The 13,905-nt window shown below is 50.1% G+C and overlaps 1 long non-coding RNA gene across 1 annotated transcript; it reads left to right on the plus strand.

Moving 5' to 3' along the window:
* Positions 1-6,085: 6,085 nt before the first annotated feature.
* LOC140429783 (uncharacterized) lies at positions 6,086-13,455 on the plus strand. Its single transcript, XR_011949194.1, has 2 exons — positions 6,086-6,467; positions 12,777-13,455. It is a non-coding gene; the product is annotated as an uncharacterized lncRNA (long non-coding RNA).
* The last annotated feature ends 450 nt before the right edge of the window (positions 13,456-13,905 follow it).

The raw sequence follows: 13,905 nt of genomic DNA on the forward strand, positions 1-13,905 counted from the left end.
CAATCAGGGATACTATATACAGACAGCCAGACTCCAAGAAAGATCATTATCCCCGGACATCCAAGCAGGGAAGGCCGTTAACACCTCTTCATAACTGAAACTTCCTTTTGACATGCTAAATGGGGGCCAGAATTCGTCCGGGGATGCAATTATCAGGACTGTACCAAACAATGTCTGTACTTAACAAAATTATGCGAACCATCCGTGAAAGTGGAGTGAAAACGAACAACATGGCTGAGGCCATTGATGCTGTGGTGCACTTGAAAAATCAGTGCGCTCCAGACGGTGGCCATATTGCGCATGACATCACGAGCATGCAAATGTTGTGGCCACACCCACCAAATAAAAAAATGCCCAACCTTCAGTAAAACCTGTGCAACGTGTCACAGACTTAATCATTTTGCTTCGCAGTGTCGAACGGGAAATACATCGCTACGATTTAAGAAGATGAGTGCAGTCACTAAAGGAAGAGCTATACAGGAGATAAGTTCAAACAAATATGAAAAGAGAGCGAACAAAGCAAGCACTGTACACGGTGAATACGATTTAGAAGACACTTTCTGTGTCGGCACAGTTGTTCCTAAAGTTCCACAGGCAATTTCTGAAACGGACAATTTACAACCAATCTGAATTGTCCTTGATGAGGATGATTGGACAATTCCATTGAGAATTAACGGAACCAATATTCAAATCAAAGCGGATACTGGTGCAAGAGCTAATTTGATAAATCAATCGGACTTAGCCAAACTGAAAACAAAGCTTCAAATTGATGACAATGATTGTCAGTTAAGAGATATCGTGGCAATATTATCTCTACAATGGGGACATGCTATCTCACGGCTAAGGTCAAAGACTTGAAGATGCCTATCACGTTTGAGATTGTAGGACCAAAGCCTTCTTCATTGTTGGGTGTACAAGCGTGCGAGCTACTGCAGCTGGTGAAGCGAATTCACAGCTCAGACAAGATCTCAGCCACGGGCAAAGACCACATTGATGCCATTATTGACAAGTTTTCCAGTGTGGTTCATGGAATGGGTTTGTTACCATTCACATATAAAATACAGCTTCGGGGACAATGCCAAGTCGGTTATTCATCCATCAAGGAGGTTACCAGCTCCCTTGAAAGAATGCTTGAAACTGGAACTTAACCACATGCAACAGCTGGGGATATCAGAAAAGTGGTAGAATCGACTGATTGGGTTAGTTCGATGGTATGCGTCAAGAAACCAAATGGCAACCTTAGAATCTGCATTGATCCGAACGATCTCAACCAAAATATAAAAAGAGGGAATATTACCCAATTCCCAAACATGAAGCGATCACAAGTGAACTGGCACATGCAGATTTATTGCAAAACTAGATGCCCCTAGAGCTTTTTGGCAACTGAAACTAGATGAAGCCAGCAGAAAACTGTACTTTTAATACTCTATGTGGAAGGTACTGTTTTAATCAAATGCCGTTCGGTATAACATCAGCCTCAGAAATATTTCATCGAGCGATGGATCAAATGATAACAGGTCTTGCAGGTGTGAGCATATATGTTGACGATATGGGGCAGCACAGTAGCATTGTGGATTGCACAATTGCTTCACAGCTCCAGGGTCCCAGGTTCGATTCCGGCTTGGGTCACTGTCTGTGCAGAGTCTGCATATCCACCCCGTGTGTGCGTGGGTTTCCTCCAGGTGCTCCGGTTTCCTCCCACAGTCCAAAGATGTGCAGGTTAGGTGGATTGGCCATGATAAATTGTCCTTAGTGTCCAAAATTTCCCTTAGTGTTGGGTGGGGTTACTGGGTTATGGGGGTAGGGTGGAGGTGTTGACCTTGGGTAGGGTGCTCTTTCCAAGAGCCGGTGCAGACTCGATGGGCTGAATGGCCTCCTTCTGCACTGTAAATTCTATGATAACTATTTTGATATCATCATATGGTCAGCGACTCAAGAAGAACACAATGCAAGACTTCTTCAAGTCATGCAACAAATAGAGAAGTTTGGTTTAAAACTCAGTAGAACCAAATGTCAATTTGGTATCTCCAAACTCACGTTTTTAGGTGCCCATATTTCAGCTCAAGGTGTGCAATCAGACACTGACAAGGTTGCAGCCATCAGCAAAATGTTTTCCCCTAAAGACAAAAAAGCGGTTCGTAGACTGCTAGGTGTGGTAAACGTTCTGGGAAAGCTCATTCCGAATTTATCATCACGTACAACGGCTCTGAGACAGCAAATATGAAAAAATGTTGTTTCCCCATGGGCTGAAGAACACGAGAAGGAGTGGTCTGACTTAAAGACAGCACTCACAACAGCACCAGTTCTATCTTTCTTTAATCCCATGAGTGAAACAACAGATGATAGCAAGGACGGCCTAGGAGCTGTGCGACTTCAGAAAACATCTGACGGACAAAGGCAACCGATAATGTTTGTATCAAGCGCGATGACACCGACCGAACAGCGCTCTGCGCAAATCGAAAAAGAATGTTTGGGTCTCCTCACTGGAATGGAGAAGTTCCACAATTATGTGTACTGGTTACCTACCTTTACAGTGGAAACAGGTCATCGTCCTCTTGTACCAATCATCAAAAAGAATTTGAATGACATGTCACTGAGACCCGACATATGATAATGAAACTTCAACGGTATGACTTCGAGCTAGTCTACACACCGGGTAAAGACCTTGTTGTAACTGATGCATTGTCGCGTGCAACTGAAGGTGCCGGGACGAATGACATTGTCCAGGCAATCGAAGCTCAATCAAACTTAATAGAAGAAAATCTACCAGCCTCGGATGCAAAAATGAAACTTATCAAAAGACGAAAAAGTCAAGGATGACACAATACAGCGCGTGTTGGGTTACATAATAATAATCACTTATTGTCACAAGTAAGCTTCAATGAAGTTACTGTGAAAAGCCCCTGGTCGCCACATTCCGGCGCCTGTTCGGGGAGGCCGGTACGGGAATTGAACCCGCGCTGCTGGCATTGTTCAGAATTGTTCTGCTTTACAAGCCAGCTGTTTAGCCCACTGTGCTAAACCAGCCCCTACATGAGAGATGGTTGGCCAAAAAGAACGTGTTGTGACACCAATAAAGGCAACGACATCTGATGAACAACCACAATTGAGAAGGTCCACCCATATCAAAAAGAAACTGGACAGACTCAATCTGTGAACTGTTAAAAGAAGTGTTAACTTCTGACAATGACAGTAACCATTCAACCATGTTCAGAACATACACTGCTCATACCGTGTATATATGTTTGCACTGCTCATACCGTGTATATATGTTTGTACTCGTCTCCAAACAAATTCAAAGAAAGGGGGATGTAACAATATGGACATTGTATGGGAGATAAAGGGTTAACAATCTCATGTAAATACATCTCGCCATCAGATGGTGATCAAGAGGAGTCACATATATATCACGTGACGACTCTTGATTCTGGAAGAAGGTGTTTAGGCGTGAGAGAGAGTAGTTGTGTATTTGAGAGTTCAGTAGATATAGTTTTAGCATAGTTTAGTTTAGTAACCTTTGTACTTAGGAATACATTCTAATCTAGTATAAAGTAGTGTTAATAAATCAGTTTTGTTTGTTGACATCGCTTGACTTTCTTTGTTAAACATTACACATTCAAGCCATCCATACAAAGAAAACAGAGGACATCACACTTGGCAGTCAAGAATCAGTCTTTTGAGCCAGGTGGATGGTGTTCTTAGCCTATTTTGTTCCGCTCCGTTGTTGTGTAACGGTTCAATGTTTCACACGTTTCCGAATGTCAATTCTCAATGTTAAAAAGATTCAGATTTCGTTATAAATAGATTAGTCGTCGAGGATTCAACTTACCTCGTGCTCCAGCAAGGCAGTGGGGAAGGACCTCTGCCTGCCCTTGGCCTGTGTCATTCCCCACCCCCCAACACCACCCACCGCCCTCTCACCCCATTCCACCATGAGGGTTTAAAACAAAAATGCTTTTCAAGAGGCTCAACATGATTTAAACATTGTTAGTCACATTCCAGGCCAGAAATCCACCGACGTTCATCAACATTTTTCACTCCCCACTCAATGATTGTCTCCTCAGAAAACAGCAAGGAAATCAGGATATGAACTGAGAAAACTCCTTTTTGAGGTTAAGGAGACAAGGGGATTGAATTACCGGCCGGAATCAGGATGGCATGTGGCCGGTACATACCGCAAGAGGCCTCTTCCGGGATTCCTGCTGGTTGTTACACCCCGCAAGAGCTAAGGAGATCTCACGAGACGTCACGATCTGGATCTCGCCCAGATTGTAGACTTAAAAGCTCACTGAACTCTGCCGACGCCAGATCGAACCAGCTCCCGGGATCTACCGGTCTTGCGAGGAAACCCCAGCAGGGCGCCGTTTAGCACTGGTCCCAACAAAGTGGGACCAGGGGATCTTCCTGGGGATTGAATGCCCCATGTGTTTGGTATCTGGGCAGGGTGGCACACTGCCACTGATGATGCCACCCAGGCATCTTGGCACTGCCAGCCTGGCTCTGGCAGGATGCCCAGGTGGTGCTGCCCACTGGCAGACATTGCCATGGTGCCAGACTGGCAGTGCCAAGATGCCCAGATGGCATTTTGCCCACATCGAGTATCTGGCCAGGAGCTGCCGTGCCCACATGAGGTGGGATACGGGGGTATCTCAAGGACCCTCCATCAGGTGAGTTTGAGCATTGGGAGGGAGTCAGGGAGTCGCGTCGGCGGGACGAGAGACAGGACAGCATTAAAAAATGGTGCCCTGATCTCTTCCTACACTGAGGAGCTCCAGGAAATGCGACTGAGTGTGGCCCGGTGGACATTCCCTTTTGAGGCTCCAAAAAGAGTGCTAGCGCCAGGAACAACCCCTCAAATCCCGCACAGAGCAGATTTGTTTGTTGGTTAGATCATGCCCAAGGATGAAAGATGCAAGGTCGTGAGCATGTGCTGTTTCCCGGGGATTGCCATGGTTACTGTGTAGGTGCGGATCCATTTATCCGATTCCAGTAGTGGACCCGCTCTCATATCCCACGTCTACCCATGGTGCTCAAGGAGCAACCTCTCTGGCCTGACACTCATGAGGAACAGTGTGTCAGGCATTCGAACTCGACTTAAGCAGCTGCTGATTGAAATCTGCCACTTGTCACAGCCGCACAATTACCTCTCAGAGCACAGCAAGAATGGCAATGCCAGTGGCTGTGGAGGAGGCCATAGTCATGAAGCTTTAGGACTCTGCCTCCTTCCAGGCTGGACACCGCAATGTTTGCAACATCTCCCTGTTCGCCACCGTTGTAGATGGAAGCTCAGTGCAAGGCTACATATTCCAAGAGGGCTGAATAGATGTGACTCTCGGACAGAAGCAGCAGAGTGCAGGGTGCCATTGACTGACATGTCTGTCACAATACACACCGTGCAATCGCTACATGTACCCAAACCAGACACAAAGACAAAAACGCATTGATTGAAACAAGTGAATCAAATCATAACTGTTGTTCCAATTGGACAGATGTTTGCAAATAAAACAACTCGATTGATTGTTTGGTCCACCTCTGGCAAGTTTAATGGTGTAACCATGGCAGCCCCGGGGAAGGGGCAGTAACTGGGGCGGATGCAAAGAAAACCCAACCACGACCCCATTTGGGACTCACACAGGCACAATCTCAACAGGGGTCACTGGGCTGTGATCAGGAACAGAAACTTACTTCATTCACTTTTCAAAGGCTGTTGAGCACAATTATGTAACTGGGTTCAATGAATTTAGCACTGGTTTAGGATTGAAATCATCTGGTTTGTGCCACTGGCGTCCCCTATTTACCCGCTTCATCGTCAGAAACTCTATTAACCCCGAAATCTCTTCGAAAGTCACCGTGTGTTTCACTTTTATTTATCCATTTCTGTTACTGATCTAAATCAGTGGCATCACATAAGAACCCATCACGCAAGATTGTTGGTATCAATCACAAACAGCAGCTAGTGAAACTAAACGATAATCAAAGTTAAGGTTGCTTTGGAAGTTACATATTTAAAGTTGAACAAATGCCCGTCACTAACAAAAGGAACAAAAGTTCATCAAAAAACCCACAGCGGCGATGTCTCAGTGTGGGTGAAAAACTGCCATTAAAGGGACAGGGAGGAATTAGCAAACCATGCAGAAACAATTGAGAAACTCAGGTCGCAGGTTGAGCCTGGAAAATAATTTTAGATTGAGGCAAAAAAGGCGGGTCCAATCTGAGTAGCAGAGTCATTAGGGAGCACACGAAGCATTTAAGACACCAGGTTCCAGAGCTCTGACGCTGAACACTTGTAAACTGCAATGAAATGCCTTCGGTCCATGTAGCAATAGTTGTGATATTATTCTGTTCAGTCTCTGAAATGGCTTGTTGGCAGCTGTCTCCGGCCTGCATTCAGAAAACAAAAGCAACATGGCACAAGGTGTGTGGACTTCTCACCTCAGACCCTGTAGCTCGGTTTCTCCATCTACGTGGTGAGTATTGAAACCTGTTCCGTTGTCGGTGTCCTTCCAGATCCAAGGTGAAGCGATTTTTATTCATCCTTGGATCAGGAATATACTGATCACATTTACGTGATCACAAATGTATAATCTGCTTATCTTCACTTGAAGGCTGACCAGAAATCATCACCTGCGGTCTGAGGGTCTGGGTTTATTATTAAAACGGGGTTAATAGACTTTCTGACGATGAAGCGGGTAAATAGGGGACGCCAATGGCACAAACCAGATGATTTCAATCCTAAATCAGTGCTAAATTCATTGAACCCAGTTGCACAATTGTGCTCAACAGCCTTTGAAAAGTGAATGAAGTAAGTTTCTGTTCCTGATCACAGCCCAGTGACCCCTGTTGAGATTGTGCCTGTGTGAGTCCCAAATGGGGTCGTGGTTGGGTTTTCTTTGCATCCGCCCCAGTTACTGCCCCTTCCGCGGGGCTGCCATGTAACAGCAATGCTGGTTACACCATTAAACTTGCCAGAGGTGGACCAAACAATCAATCGGTTATGATTTGATTCACTTGTTTCAATCAATGCATTATTGCCTTGGTGTCTGGTTTGGGTACATGTAGCGATTGCACGGTGTGTATTGTGACAGACATGTCAGTCAATGGCACCCTGCACTCTGCTGCTTCTGTGCGAGAGTCACATCTATTCAGCCCTCTTGGAATATGTAGCCTTGCACTGAGCTTCCATCTACAACAGTGGAAGGCGAACAGGGAGATGTTGCAAACATTGCGGTCTCCAGCCTGGAAGGAGCCAGGCTCCTAAAGCTTCATGACTCAGGCCACCTCCACAGCCACTGGCATTGCCATTCTTGCTGTGCTCCGAGGTAATTGTGCGGCTGTGGCAAGTGGCAGATTTCAAATCAGCAGCTGCTTGGTGGAGTTCGAATGCCTGACACACTGTTCCTCATGAGTGTCAGGCCAGAGAGGTAGCTGCTTGAGCGCCATGGGTACACACTCATTGAGGGTTAAAAGCTCACTGAACTCTGCCGATGCCAGATTGAACCGGGATCTACCGGCCTTGCCGAGGCCACCTTAGCTGGGTGCCGTTTAATACTGGTCCCAACGCCACTGGACAATGCCCCAGGTATTTGGTATCTGGACAGGGTGTCACACTGGCAGTGCTGATGCCACCCACACAACTTGGCACTACCAGCCTGGCACTGGCAGGGTGCCCTGGTGGTGCTGCCCGCTGGCAGGGGGATTGCCATGGTTACTGTGTCGAACCATTTACCTGATTCCCGCTCTCGTTAGATTTTGCGCAGGGTAACGAATCGCGGAAGAGGCCGTGTACCGTCCTGATTCCGAGGAGACGATCGTTGAGTGGGGGTTAGAAAATGTCAATGGATTTAGGTGGATTTCTGGCCTGGAATGTGACCATCAATGTTTCAATCCTTTTGACCAGCATGGGGGGATCGGGGGGTGGGGTTAGGAGCTGGGGAAGAACACAGGCTGAGGGCAGGCAGAGGGCCTTCCCCACTGACTTGCTGGGACACGAGGTATCTATTCGTACGGAAATCTGAATCTTTCTGACATTGAGAATTGGCGTTCTAAACCAGTGAACGCTGACATGACAACAGGGAGGAACAGAATAGGTTCAGAACCATCCACCCTGGCTCAAAGGATTCTTCAGTGCCAGGGTTCCGACCGGCCCAGAAGGCGGGGTCTCCGATCAACTGGGAGACCCCCCTCCCCCGCAAAGTGCCGTCCCGCCTGGCAGACAAGTGCCAAATGGCGCACGGCTGATATCCCCTCGGAGTGGCAGTCAGATCCCGGTGGTAGGTTAGCTCTGGCAGAGAGGGGCAGTCAGATGCCGTGGGTAGGTTAGCTCTGGCAGAGAGGGGCAGTCAGATCCCGGGGGTAGGTTAGCTCTGGCAGAGAGTGGCAGTCAGATCCCGGGGGTAGGTTAGCTCTGGCAGAGAGGGGCAGTCAGATGCCGTGGGTAGGTTCGCTCTGGCAGAGAGTGGCAGTCAGATCCCGGGGGTAGGTTCGCTCTGGCGGAGAGTGCCAGTCAGATCCCGGGGGTAGGTTAGCTCTGGCGGAGAGTGGCAGTCAGATCCCGGGGGTAGGTTCGCTCTGGCGGAGAGGGCAGTCAGATCCCGGGGGTAGGTTAGCTCTGGCGGAGAGTGCCAGTCAGATTCCGGGGGTAGGTTAGCTCTGGCGGAGAGGGCAGTCAGATCCCGGGGGTAGGTTAGCTCTGGCGGAGAGGGCAGTCAGATCCCGGGGGTAGGTTAGCTCTGGCGGAGAGGGCAGTCAGATGCTGTGGGTAGGTTAGCTCTGGCGGAGAGTGGCAGACAGATCCCGGGGGTAGGTTAGCTCTGGCGGAGAGTGGCAGTCAGATCCCGGGGGTAGGTTAGCTCTGGCGGAGAGGGCAGTCAGATCCCGGGGGTAGGTTAGCTCTGGCGGAGAGTGCCAGTCAGATCCCGGGGGTAGGTTAGCTCTGGCGGAGAGGGCAGTCAGATCCCGGGGGTAGGTTAGCTCTGGCGGAGAGTGCCAGTCAGATCCCAGGGGTAGGTTAGCTCTGGCGGAGAGTGGCAGTCAGATCCCGGGGGTAGGTTAGCTCTGGCGGAGAGGGCAGTCAGATCCCGGGGGTAGGTTAGCTCTGGCGGAGAGTGGCAGTCAGATCCCGGGGGTAGGTTAGCTCTGGCGGAGAGGGCAGTCAGATCCCGGGGGTAGGTTAGCTCTGGCAGAGAGTGGCAGTCAGATCCCGGGGGTAGGTTAGCTCTGGCGGAGAGGGCAGTCAGATCCCGGGGGTAGGTTTGCTCTGGCAGAGAGTGGCAGTCAGATCCCGGGGGTAGGTTAGCTCTGGCGGAGAGGGCAGTCAGATCCCGGGGGTAGGTTAGCTCTGGCGGAGAGTGCCAGTCAGATTCCGGGGGTAGGTTAGCTCTGGCGGAGAGTGCCAGTCAGATCCCGGGGGTAGGTTTGCTCTGACAGAGAGTGGCAGTCAGATCCCGGGGGTAGGTTAGCTCTGGCGGAGAGTGGCAGTCAGATCCCGGGGGTAGGTTTGCTCTGGCAGAGAGTGGCAGTCAGATCCCGGGGGTAGGTTAGCTCTGGCGGAGAGTGGCAGTCAGATCCCGGGGGTAGGTTTGCTCTGGCAGAGAGTGGCAGTCAGATCCCGGGGGTAGGTTTGCTCTGGCGGAGAGTGGCAGTCAGATCCCGGGGGTAGGTTAGCTCTGGCGGAGAGTGCCAGTCAGATCCCGGGGGTAGGTTAGCTCTGGCGGAGAGTGGCAGTCAGATCCCGGGGGTAGGTTAGCTCTGGCAGAGAGTGGCAGTCAGATCCCGGGGGTAGGTTATGTAGCCACTTAACATTTTCATTTTCATTTCAAAATGGCTGACTCCCGATTAGAATGGCCAAACCCCGATTTAAAATGGCGAACAGAAGAGGCTGATGGGAAAATCAGCCAACAGGACTCAAACGGACAGCTGCAGGTAAAACAGTGTATTCGCCTCTGGGGAAGTCAGACCAAACCGATACCTGCAGCCATCAACATAACAACACCCCAGCCACCTGCATTTTAATCAGCCATCCCCGGGAACAATTGATTCAAAATAGTCACACAAAGCCGACTCAGACCTTTCGGCGCCAGCAGGAGCTGACACAAAGAGAGTTAAATGACCACCCCTCGATCAAGGAATCGCTCCAGCATTGAAGAATATCGAACCAAGTGATTGGGGCCAAGTCCAATCACTTGGAACCAGGTACAGGGTCCGCCCCGAGAGGCGGGAAGCCCCTGGGGACTATAAGAATAGAAGCCAAGGTCAAATAGCTCTCTTCTCCCTTCTTCTCCTCTCCGCACCCTTCGAGACCCTTCTACAAGAGAACGTAAGTTTTACTCCAACGATCGCTACCAGATAAACACTCCTGACTATCGACCTGTACCAGCTTTTGAATCCTGCAGGCTTAGAACCCATTCGAAAGGCCATTCGTTTCCCTGACCTGGTGGGCAATTTCCAAAGTTAAGTATTGGCCTGTTAGTTGTAGGAAGAAGCTTAGAAGTAGAATTAATGTATAAGCATTAATTGCTGTATATAATAAATGAGCATTAATTTAACTCTTACTAAACGGGGTGTTGGATTATTAATCATTACTCGGACTTGAACCACGTGGCGGTATCAGAAAGATACGTGGCGACTCGAGCAAAGGTGACAGAATAAGAGCAATTAAACTAAGGCTAAAACGAGCAACAGTTAGCACTGGCAGAGAGTGGCAGTCAGATCCCGGGGATAGGTTAGCTCTGGCGGAGAGGGGCAGTCAGATCCCGTGGGTAGGTTAGCTCTGGCGGAGAGTGGCAGACAGATCCCGGGGGTAGGTTAGCTCTGGCGGAGAGTGGCAGTCAGATCCCGGGGATAGGTTAGCTCTGGCGGAGAGTGGCAGACAGATCCCAGGGGTAGGTTAGCTCTGGCGGAGAGTGGCAGTCAGATCCCGGGGGTAGGTTAGCTCTGGCGGAGAGTGGCAGTCAGATCCCGGGGGTAGGTTCGCTCTGGCGGAGACATCTTTAAATGTGCCGAACTGCGCACTTAAATATGCAAATTTACATCCTGCCCATTTTGGGCAGATTTCATGATATGTGTAAATCGACGAGGGTAAATCTTATGAGAGGCCCCGCCCGCGCAGTCGCCGCCCCCTGCCCACACAGTCGCCGCCCGCGCAGTCGCCGTCCCCCGCCCATGCAGTCGCCGCCCGCGCAGTCGCCGCCCCCCCCGCCCACGCAGTCGCCGCCCACGCAGTCGCCGCCCCCGCCTGCGCCCATGCCGCCGCCCCGCCCGCGCAGTCGCCACTGCCCCCCCACGTCGCCGCCCCCTGCCTGCACAGTCGCCGTGCCCCGCCCCGCCCACGCAGTCGCCGCCCACGCAGTCGCCACCCCTGCCCGCGCCCCGCCTGCGCAGTCACCACCCCCGCCCGCGCAGTCGCCGCCCCCCACCCACTCGATCTTCTCCTGTTATAACCTACGGTGTGGGAGCAATCACTTTCCCCGGGAGTTTCGTCAAATTGGAGCTCCCCCGCTAAGGGGATGAGTGAGGTCATTCTTGGTTCAGTTCAGTATGAAGTGGGCCAGGGATGGACTGGAGAGGACAGGCACGGCTTGGATCTGACGTACATTGTAAATACCTTGTGTTGCGATAAACCAAAAATACCAAATTGGTTCAGACTCATTTGTGATCGACAAAACTACCCCTCACACCCGGTCCCCACCCCTCACACCCGGTCCCCACCCCTCACACCCGGTCCCCACCCCTCACACCCGGTCCCCACCCCTCACACCCGGTCCCCACCCCTCACACCCGGTCCCCACCCCTCACACCCGGTCCCCACCCCTCACACCCGGTCCCCACCCCTCACACCCGGTCCCCACCCCTCACACCCGGTCCCCACCCCTCACACCCGGTCCCCACCCCTCACACCCGGTCCCCAATCCACCTCTTCCTCCCGTTCACCCCACCTTTCACAATTAAAGCTCCCAATCATTGAGCTTCCCTGAACATTGCTGCATGCTGAGATTTCTACTCGCCTGATCCCTATCCCTCCTGACAATTCCCATCAATCCCTTGATTCCCACCTGATCGAATTCCCTGATCACCACTTGCATCCAATCAGCACCTTTCCCCAATCGCTGTCTCTGACCAATCACCACCCCTCCGCTGATTAGTGCCCCTCTCCTGATTGCCTCTTGCCTGGCCACGGCATACACTCTGACGTCTTTGCCAGGTGACCCATCAATCACCGTCACTACCCACATTCGCAGCCCCCCCTCGAATCAGCCCTGATCCTCCAGGGTTCTCCGTACTGCACACTCAGTCCAATTCTTCCTGCGTCCAATTCTTCCTGCGCCATTATGTACCTGAGAGCTGTTGGCAGACTGTGCTTTTTCTCCATTTCCCTTCCCTGTCAGTCTGCAGGGGCTGGTTTAGCACAGGGATAAATCGCTGGCTTTGAAAGCAGACCAAGGCAGGCCAGCAGTACGGTTCAATTCCCGTACCAGCCTCCCCGAACAGGTGCCGGAATGTGGAGACTAGGGGCTTTTCACAGTAACTTCATTTGAAGCCTACTTGTGGCAATAAATGATTTTCATTTAATTTAATTTCATTTCATTTCTAGCAGAATGGGATCGAGACCATACCTATGGAGGGCCCTTGGGCTTCACCACCCACATGCAGGGCCTGAATTATGCACCCTTGCATTCCAAAACAATATAAATGTATTTAGGTGGAACAGAAAGAAAGTGCATGAAATCATTCTCACTAATCCCTCAGTATTCACAGGTGGAATTCTCTTCCTGTTCCAGATTTCGCCCAGGCGTCAGATGATAACGGCATCTTGAGGCAGATGGACATGAAATTGAAGGACTCGGAGAAGGTTCAGCGGACACATGACAATGATGAGCAATTCGAACCGTATTATGGTCGGCAGAACATTCGTGATAGCGTCAGGCACTTTGGACGGAGGCAGGAAATGCTGGGACATTCCGATGACGTTCCTGATCCAACCACCAGTTCCCCTTTCGATCAGTTTGCAGGATTGGAATTTGGAATCTTTAAAGCGTGCTGTATAGTTAAGTGCAGCATTCGGAACCTTGCTTCCATATACTGTGGTCATTGAAATAATGCCGACTGTGATTCTGTGACTGTAAAACATTGCCATTTACCGACTTTGAATGGGTCAGGTTGGGAAGACAGAGGGCCAATTTAGGAATTCAAGCTCCTGATAACAAACTTAATCCGCTGAGGGCCCATTTAGCGCACAGGCATCTGCAGGATTTGCCATCCATAATGGTTGGATGATCCTCGAGTTAAGTTTGCTCCCAAATTCCCACAATGGGTGCTGGCACAGGAGCTTCTGAGCTGGGAGTGAAAATTTATTCCATGGTCAATACAGAAAAAAAATTGTAGTCTGGTCCTTGTTAAAGAATTGTGTTCTTGCAGTCACACAGTCACAGATAATAAACAAGAACAATACAACGTTAATTGTTTGAATATCTTTTCTTCATCATTTTGTTCTGTAAAAAATCCATCTCATTGATTAAGGAAAATCACAGGCCGTTTAAGCATTATAGAATTCCGACAGTGCAGAAGGAGGCCATTCGGCCCATTGAGTCTGCCCTGAAGGAGCACCCCTGAACTACGCCCACTCCCTTTGGACCTCCCTTTGGGAGGAAAGCAGAGCACCCGGAGGAAACCTACACAGACACGGGGAGAAAGTGCAGACTCCACACTAGACAGTCACCCAAGGCCGAAATTGAACCCGGGTCACTGGCACAGTGGGGCAGCAGTCCTAACCACTCTGTGCCACCGTGCCGTCCCTGCTTTCTTAACGATCAGCATTTCTGACATTAGCGGAAGATACTCGGCATCAGAAAGAGAGATTATCCACCACAATAACAACTTGAATTTATGTAACACATTTAAATGAGAAAA

This window comes from Scyliorhinus torazame, chromosome 9 (genome assembly GCF_047496885.1).
Source record: "Scyliorhinus torazame isolate Kashiwa2021f chromosome 9, sScyTor2.1, whole genome shotgun sequence".
Taxonomy (NCBI): Eukaryota; Metazoa; Chordata; class Chondrichthyes; order Carcharhiniformes; family Scyliorhinidae; genus Scyliorhinus; species Scyliorhinus torazame.